The sequence below is a fragment of the Chenopodium album genome, chromosome 2, assembly GCF_948465745.1.
Source record: "Chenopodium album chromosome 2, dcCheAlbu1.1, whole genome shotgun sequence".
Lineage (NCBI taxonomy): Eukaryota > Viridiplantae > Streptophyta > Magnoliopsida > Caryophyllales > Amaranthaceae > Chenopodium > Chenopodium album.
In genome coordinates, this window is record NC_137835.1 from 56,950,230 (window position 1) to 56,959,504 (window position 9,275).

A 9,275-nucleotide genomic window follows, 5' to 3' on the forward strand; every position below is an offset into this window, starting at 1 on the left:
CTCCCTCTTTCTAAGTCAACCCTTTTACAAACACAATTCCTCATACATTAGCACTAGACACACCTAGCATTTTTCGAAGTTGCCTTCGCCCTAGACGTGAAAGGTTTAAATTTCTGAGGGTTTGGTCCCAAATCTTTATTTCAATTATTTAATTTAATTGTTTGATTTGTTATTTCCTTGAAGTTACTAATGTGTGTATTTTGTTATTAGAAAGAGATACGAGGCATCCAAGTAAGTACTTTAATTGATTTTATTGTTATTATGATATAGAAATCATGTCTAGGTTGTTATTTGATTCCTAGTATCATGTTAGGATGTTTTTCTTAATTTGATGTTTTGAATGACAACAATGATTCCTAGTATTATGTTTAGAGAAAAGGTTATAATATCAAATATGCTTATTATGATTATTATGATGTTTCATATGTGCTTTCCTTATATTCATGTTAGTATCATATTAGGACTATATATTTGATCTTTATTGTTTAGTGACATGCTAGGGTTTGTTATTAACCTTGTTAGTATCATGCCTAGGATATTGATATTAATATTATGCTTTAGCATGATTATGTTAATTAGGATTAATTTTATTATTTTAATTATGATTATAATTTTTATAATTTATGATGATTATTTTAATTATTATTATTATTATAATTATTATTTTGATTATTATTATTATTATTGTTATTATAATTGTTATTATTATCATGTTGCTTGATTATATTTATTATTTATTGCTTGATCACACCTTTTATGCATGTTTAAAGGGAATTGGTACTTGTAATCACGCTTAATAAGATAATTGATAATCTTGTTTGGGGTTAATTTGATTATAATTCAAGTGATCGCCAATAATAGTTTTATTTGTGCATTGATATTCAACCAACATAGATAAACAGGTTTAAGGTTAATCCTAATGATTGCATGTTAGTCAGAAAGCGCACATGAATACGATCAGAATAAAGTAGAGCCCTATTATTAGGGCAGGTTCAATCTCTTTTAGGTTGGATTTGTACCTTCATCCCCGAACTACCAGGCCAGTCATGGTTCCAGACCTATTGGAGTTGACGATCTCCTGGATCGTTAAAGGGTGTAACCTTCACCCTGTGAACAGTTTACAAGTTCCTAAAACTTGTTGGCGACTCTTTTGCTCTATCTTCTTTCCCTTTGGACGCCACCGTACTTTAGTGTATGATCACAATGGGGTTCAAGCTAGGGATAACGCTTGAAATATTCTCTACAGTTTTTTGGCGACTCCACTGGGGAGGATTTCTACTTTAATTCCTGAAATTTATTTCGGTAATGATTTAGAATGAGTGGATGAGACTCGAAAAGTTCTAAGTATTTCATGTGCGTAATTTTGATTAACATCATTGTCATATGCATAAAAAAGATCTCATTGGAAAACCATCCGTAATGAGTTAAAACATAGGATTTTTACACGTAGGAAATTTGAGGAATATCTTTCACAACTAGGATCAAAATAATGGTGCGCGAAACTGGAAAATTTTATCGAGCACAGAAAGCTGATGAGGCATGTAGGAACTAGCGTCATAAAACAGAGTTTAGCGCCACTAATTTGACTCTGGCGCCAGCGCGACAGCTTCTGTCGTCAGGCGCCAAAGCCAAATTGTTGGCGGCGGCCTCTGTTCGCCGGCGCCAAGTTCTTCCAATATCAGCCAGAAATATGCGTTCTAATTTTAACTAGTTTTTTGCACTATTTGCTCGATCCTACTTCCTGATTGAGTTTTTCTCACTTTTCTGAAACCCATATGTGTTCTACATATGGACATAACCCCCTGGGAATTCATGCTCCATCTACCTAATTGAACGCTCTGTGCAACAAAGGATACATCTAAGAATGTTGAATTCACCAAACCATGGAAGCGAGTTTTTCTAAACTCGCGGTGTCCCATCCACTCGCGCCAACCCTTCACGGTTAGGCTTCCGCGCGGTGCATCCGGACAATTAACCATGGACCCTCTTTGACTAACTCATATCCCGAACTTTAGAGATCTAGAGCCATGGTTAGGTTGCAAACTCATTGCATCATGTTGTGACTACTTGACTACTTGTGCATACTTATTATGTGACTATGCTAACCGTTTGGTTTTACTTGTGTTTATAAATAAGCCTAAATAAACTAATTAATGACTAAAGGACTTTTTTTAAATAATTAATTAGAGCTAAAAAATATACCTAAAATCGAGTCATAGTTCCTTTAAGTCGATCCGGATTTTTATTCTCGTATACTGCACAAGCGTCAACTTGTTTTGGTCATATACGGAGTTCTAAGAAGAACTACGAGTCGTAAAACCTATGAATCTGTAGCCCCGAGTTTTATCTTTAATTTGGCGTTAATTTTATCCAAATCAGAGTCACAGATCAAACGTTATGACTAAAATACCACAGCCTGTCCAGTTTAATGCATATACGTGAAGTCTTAACTTAGTCTTTGCTTAAGTCTAGTCACATAGTCTAGCCACATGGTCATGACAAGAGTCTTAACATGTCACCTAAACTCACTAGTCTTAGCACACACTTTGTACATACTCTTTTCACACCATGACCATGTCTTAGGTTCATGCATGAGTCGTTTTTTTCCGTCATTTGAGTTGAGGGTACATTCTATTCCTAATTTTTTCATATCTCTCCATCTACATCATCTTTCCATTCTATACATGCTCTCTCCATATCACAACCTTCATTCTTCCTACCTTCGTCCATCCATGCATGTTGAATTGAGTTTGAGTCATGTGATTGACAAACAAAAAAAATGAGGGTAATGATGAGAAAAATGCACAAGGCAAGCTTCTCACCAAGATTTCATGCTTTCTTCTTCTTTTTTTTCAAACCCTTTCTCCGATAAGTCTAGCATAGGCACCCTTCATCCTCCTTGAATTTATTTCTTAGAGTTTGATTTTTACCCTTCACTTTTTAAATAAAATGAGCATTTATTTCCTTGCATATGATCATGAAATTGCACGCAAAAAAAAAAAAAAAAAAAAAAAAAAATCCATGTCAAACAAAGCACAAGGTATACCAATGATTTAAGGCACCCCTTGTAGCCACATCATATCACTTTTCACCCTTCAAATATGCAATCCTTTGTTGGTAAACCACTTTGAGCCTCGTCTAACGATATACCCTTCATTTTTCAACCCATATCTACCTAACCTTGGGATGGGATGGTGTGTAAGTTATGCAATTTTCAATTTCATAAAAAGCTTGAGTGACTTTAAAAGATCAAAATAAATAAAATAACTGTAGACACCCATTTGTGTCTCCCCAAAACCAAACCCAGTGATGAGTACCTTTCACGTCAAATCATAATCGAATGAAGCGAAAGTGTGGAAAGTCTAGTGTTGCGGATAGTTTTAATTTTTTTCTCTTCTCTCTGTTTTTGAAAACTTATTTTAAGAAAACAGTCAATCCAGTTTTTTTGGTCCATGATATGGGTCCAATAGTAGTGTAGTTGGATAGGGCTTGACAAGAGCTTTCCAACGATGTATTATAAGCCTAATTCTGATGAATATTGAGGAAGTTATGGCCAATTTACTAAACTGGGCCCGGTTTGAACTTTATATACGACCCAATGATCTAGGGGAGGGCCTAATATGATTTATCATTCCTAATGCAATTAGGAATGGTTTTAGTCTTCTAAATTCTTCTAGAAGGTTCTTTTCATTCCTAATTCAATTAGCATTGATAAATTGACTTTTGTTGACTTTTTAGAGTTTTAATTAAAATCAAATAGCATTTTCGAGGAAATTATATGATTTTATCCTCAAGTACGGCAAACTTATCTGATTTTCGAAAACGCGTTAAAAACAGGCTTGGCGCCTGACTCCAGGCATTGTAAATATTGTTGTTAAAGTGCTTGCTTTTGAACCGATTGTAATGAGCCAGTGTTTTAGGCGCTTAAGCTAAGTGAGACGATTTTTTGTCAGGTCAATCACTTACTACGATAGTAATCGAGCCGACTACTAATCATGTCAAATTGCTTATAGGGGCTAACTGGCGTACCAAGGAACCCGAAATTGCTGCATGAGGTCGAAATCACCTTTCTGAGAGGCTTCGAGCTCTGTCGTTGTTGAGATATTTCTGGCGCCAGGAATTGGAGTAGGGTCTTCCCTATTCTGCTGCACCTGTATTTATTTTGACTATAGAACTTTGCCAATATTTTTAATTATCTTAGGGTTGACCTAAGGTTTAATGTTGCTTGACTCATCGACTTGACACGACTCAAGGTATAAACTTGACTCTCTGTGATTGACCGACTCGAGGTTGACTCGACTCAAAGTAAAATGACACGTGTGACTCGTGACCCGTGTGTGCATAGTGTTGACTCAATGTGACTCAAAAATGCAAAAAGCAAAAATTTTCCGTCATTTTTGTGGAGGGTACCGATTTTCTCCCGAAAAAGAAAGACGCGAAAAAAGAATCGAAAGTTTTTAAAGGTGCATGTTGAATGAGCTTAGTCAAATGTTGTGCAAGGATTAATTCATTCTAGGCTATCTGAATTGTTGACTCAATGATGAAAGCATTTGGGTAACTTAGGCACAGAGGCTAAGCACTTCATACTTCTTAATGCAATGAGAATTACGAGTGATTTTGACGAAGCATGCTTCAGCGTTAAGATTTCATGACAAAGGGTTCCTAAGGGAAATATATTTGGTCATGTATCTGTGCGATGTGTGATAGTGACACTAAAGTTAGGCCGCAAGGGCTAAGTGTGTGGAGAAAATATTATTTCAAGAAGAGTAATGATGGTGACTCTTAGGCTAGGTAGGCTAATGATGTAGGGATCAAGCCCCCCAGTCTAGCTCTAAGTAAATAGGGATGAGCATAGGAGATCCCTTGATATGATCATGGTGTAAGTGTGTGAATGTGAATATGAATGCATGTTTATTACGGCCGCACCTCGATGTGAGGTTGCCTACGTATCCGTTAGGAATCAGGCCGAACATAGCTCTAGCCGAACCTCGCACAAGTGTGTATACCTCAAAAAGGTCTTTTTAAGGGTTGTAACGTGGTTAGGCTAAAGGCTGAAGAAGAAGGGGATAAAGGCCCGAGACCCTAGATAAGCCCCCAAGGTGTGCAACCTCACTTTTGAATCTTTATATTTTTACTTGAGTTTCTACTCTTTTTTAGCTCTCTTTGCTTTAGCATTTATTTTATTTTAATAAGTGTGGGCAATCCTAATCATGCGGTCTATCACTCACTTGGCATTCATGTTTCTTAGGCACGATACCGAGCACTCAATAAGAGACGCAATCTGAGACGTGTTCTTATCAAAGATATTTTCATATCAAAGACATTGGAACACTTACCCTTTTGTACACTTTTATTTATTTTTTTTGCTTTTATGCTATTTTAATTTTTTGAATTTGCTCAAGCTTTCTTTAGAATTGCAAAAGTTGCACACCATCCCATCCCAAGGTTAGGTAGATGTATGTTGAAAAAAGCAAAGTCTATCGTTAGACGAGGCTCAAAGTGGTTTATGAAGAAAGGATGTATAATTGAAGGGTGAAATAAGATATGATGTAGCTACAAGGGGTGCCTCCAATCATTGGTATACCTTGTGCTTAATTCGACATGGATTTTTTTTTTTTAATGCAATACAATGAAATGATCATATATAAGGAAATAAATGCTCATTTTTATTAAAATAAAAGGGAAAAGAAAGAAGCTACAAAATTAATCTAAGGGAAAGGAAAAGGTGCCTATGCTAGACTTATTGGGGAAAGGAAAGAATGAAAAAGAAATAGAAAAAAGAGGTCACGAAATCTTGTCGTTGAAGCTCGCCTCTTGTCTTGTGTCATTCGCTTCATCATCACCCAGTCTTCTCGCTAGCTAGAGGCAATGGGATCTTGTTTTCTTCTATGAGATTTTGAATGAGATTTTGAAACCTGTAGCATTCATCAGTAGTATGACCGTTTCCTCGATGGTACTTGCAATAGGAGTTTGGATTCCATCTCGAAGAACGATTTTCTGGTGTTGGATCCTCGGTAGGGCCAATAGGTTTGATTAATCCTCGATCGTAGAGACGGTCGAAAGCTACATCGTAGGTCATTCCAATGGGTGTGAACTCTCGCCTGGGTTTCCTTTTAGATCCTTGATTGTCCATGGCTAAGACACCATTATGGTCAAAGGTACCAACATTATTACTAGAGTGGGCGTTTTCGGAAGAAGAAGGATTGTCGTTCTTCTTTCCTTTCCAGCCACAGTGGTTACTATTGTTAGTAGCTTTTTGCTTTGCGAGGTCGTCTTCGATTTCAATTCCGATGTCATAAACGGCCTTGAAAGTATTAAGATTGTGTTGATATTTTAAGTGCTTTGAATACTTTTCTTGGAGATTCTTGATAAACATCCTCACAGACTCCTTTTCGGTGGGGACTTGAATCATCTTGGCGGAAGTTTCTCTCCATTTATTAAAGAAAGAAGTAAAGCCTTCATTCTCTTTTTGTCTTAGCATCTCAAGTTGTCTATGGTCGGTTTCAACTTGGATATTGCACTTGTACCTATCAACGAAAGCGTTTACTATCGATTCCCATGTAGAGGTTTTCTCATTGTCAAGGGAGAAGAACCATTGTTGGCAAACGGTTTCAAGAGATCGTGGGAACAGAGAGGGGAAAACCTTCTTATCGATACCCTTAATACTCATTATGGTTTTGAAAGCTCTTAAATGGAAGTAAGGGTTATCTGTTGCCTTGAATTTAGTGATGTCAGTGGCGTTGAACTTATGCGGAAGAAGTTCCTTGTCCAGCGAGACCCCTTGTGAACTCATGCCTTGAATTTATAGTCACTAGATAGTTTTCTCAAACTTTCTTGCATGAGGTTCATTTGTTTTTGCTTCACGGGATCATCGATCTTGAGGGTTAAAGTCTTCTTATCGATACCCTTAATACTCATTATGGTTTCGAAAGCTCTTAAATTGAAGTAAGGGTTATCTGTTGCCTTGAATTTAGGGATGTCAGTGGCGTTGAACTTATGCGGAAGAAGTTCCTTGTCCAGCGAGACCCCTTGTGAACTCATGCCCTGAAATTTATAGTCACTAGATAGTTTTCTCAAACTTTATTGCATGAGGTTCATTTGTTGTTGCTTCACGAGATCATCGATCTTGAGGGTTAAAGTCTTTAACGTCTCAGTCACGTTAGTCAATTGACTCCTAAGTTCATTAAATTCCTCTTGAGTTTCCATTATCTTTTTAGCCTTCCTCTTTTGACGAATCGGTTTATTAAAAAGTAAGACTTGAACAAAGGTGTTATCCTTGATTAATCGCCCTTCTCTCCTCGACCAAGTATTGTGGAAAAGGAATTTGGGGATATTCATTGTTAATTATTTGACTCAAAGTTTATTCAACATGCAATGGATGGAGGAAGTGAAGAAAAATGGAATAGAATGTGAAGAAGAATAATGGAGGTGGAGGGATATGAAGAATTAGGAATAGAATATACCCCCAACTTAAATGACGAAAACACCGACTTATGCATGAACCTAAGACATGGTCTTGGTGACATATACTCAAAGTGTGTGCTAATACTAGTAAGTTTAGGTGATATGTTAAGACTTGTGTCATGACCATGTGGCTAGACTATGTGACTAGACTCAAGCAAAGACTAAGTTAAGACTTCACGTATATGCATTAAACTGGACAGACTGTGGTATTTTAGTCATAAATTTTTATCTGTGACTCTGATTTGGATGAAACCAACGCCAAATTAAAGAAAACACTCGGGGCTGCAGATCCATAGGTTGTACGACTCGTAGTTCTTCCTAGAACTCCGGCTATGACCAAAACAAGTTGACGTTTGTGCAGTATACGGGAATAAAAATCCGGGTTGACTTAAAGGAACTATGACTCGATTTTATGTTTATTTATTAGCTCAAATTAATAAATTAATTAATTAAACAAAGTCCTTTAGTCATTAATCAGTTTATTTAGTCTTAACACAAGTCAAACAAACGGTTAGGAAAAATCACATAGAGTATGCACAACAAATAATGCACAATTAGTCAAGTAGGCACAATATGATGCAATGAGTTTGCAACCTAACCATGGCTCTAGTTCTCTAAAGTTCGGGATATGGTTTAGTCAATAGAGGGTCCATGGTTAATTGTCCGGATGCACCGCGCGGAAGCTTAACCGTGAAGGGTTGGCACGAGTGGATGGGACACCGCGAGCTTTAGAAAAAACTCGCTTCCATGGTTTGGTGAATTCAACAATCTCGGATGTACCCTTTGTTGCACGGAGCGTTCAATCGGGTAGATGGAGCATGAATTCCCAGAGGGTTATGTCCATATGTAGAACACATATGGGTTTCAGAAAAGTGAGAAAAAATTCAATCAGGAAGTAGGATCGAGCAAACAATACGAAAAACCGGTCGAAATTAGAACGCATATTTCTGGCTCGGTATTGGGGGAAATTGGCGCCAGCAAACAGAGACTGGCGCCAGCTTTCAACTGTAGCGCCTGGCACCAATGCTGGCGTCTGGCGCTACGGCTAAAATGATGGCGCCAAGCTCTGGCCCCTGGCGCTACTTCCCACATGCCTCAGCAGATTTCTGTGCTCGATAAAATTTTCCAGTTTCGCGCGGTGTTATTTCGGTCCTAGTTGTTAAATATATTTCTCAAATTTCCTACGTGTAAAATCCTATGTTTTTAACTCATTACGGATGGTCTTTCCAATGAGATCTTTTTTTATGCATATGACAATAATGTTAATCAAAATTACGCACATGAAATACTTAGAACGTTTCGAGTCTCATCCACTCATTCTAAATCATTGGCGAAACCACTACTACAAAAAAAGGCAAAGAGACCCGTTAAAATCTACCTTTGAGACCACTCTTTGACGGGTCTCTATCTCAGGGGTCTGTTTGATAAAGAGACCCGTCCAATTAAAGTGATCTGTTTGAATAAAGAAGAGACCCATCACGTAAGAAATGGGGTCTGTTATGTTGATGATTTAAAAAAAATCTTAACATTAAAAGAGACCCGTTATTAGAAAAATAGGGTCTCTTTGTTCAATAAAAGAGACCTGTGATAAGAGAAATAGGGTCTGATTGTAACATAAAAGAGACCCTATACTAAAGATAGGGGTCTGTTACATCTTTTTTTTGTTTTTTAAAATACTAGGTTATTATAATTTGGAGCACTTTATAATTTGAATTTGAAATTTAAAATTTCATGGATAAAATTGGCGGAAATGTAAAAATTTTAAATCAATCAATGTGAAATTTCATTAAAATGAAAATTACATAAATAAT